A 359-nucleotide genomic window follows, 5' to 3' on the forward strand; every position below is an offset into this window, starting at 1 on the left:
AAGAAAATATGAAATTTCTTAAAAATCTTGGAGTGGAGATGGTCTTTCTAAGCCATAAGCAGAGTTTAATGCTATAAAAATTAAAAACTTCTGTATGTTAAGAGTTAACAGCAATGTGCATGTGTTTGTGTGTATGTACTTCTATGTAAACTTTTTATAATTAAACAATAACTTTTAAGCTTGACAGTCTGTTTTATAGAGTAGTAACCTCACTTAACCTCTAAAATATAAAGTCGATATCAACTCAATACTTCATAGTGTGTCAATTATGAATGCACGGTAAGCTATTTTAAATACCAGACAGTATAATTAGAACAAACAGAAAAACCATACTTTGTCTTTGGTCAGCATCTCCATCT

At 29.8% G+C, this 359-nt stretch overlaps 1 protein-coding gene across 1 annotated transcript in view; it reads right to left on the minus strand.

Moving 5' to 3' along the window:
* Positions 1-359, minus strand: part of LOC105816017 (DNA repair protein RAD50-like) — a gene marked incomplete at its 5' end in the record, with an annotated part of 32393 nt that overhangs the window by 21147 nt on the left and 10887 nt on the right. The window lies entirely within an intron of this gene.

The sequence above is a fragment of the Propithecus coquereli genome, unplaced genomic scaffold (assembly GCF_000956105.1).
Source record: "Propithecus coquereli isolate 6110/MARCELLA unplaced genomic scaffold, Pcoq_1.0 Scaffold353, whole genome shotgun sequence".
Taxonomy (NCBI): domain Eukaryota; kingdom Metazoa; phylum Chordata; class Mammalia; order Primates; family Indriidae; genus Propithecus; species Propithecus coquereli.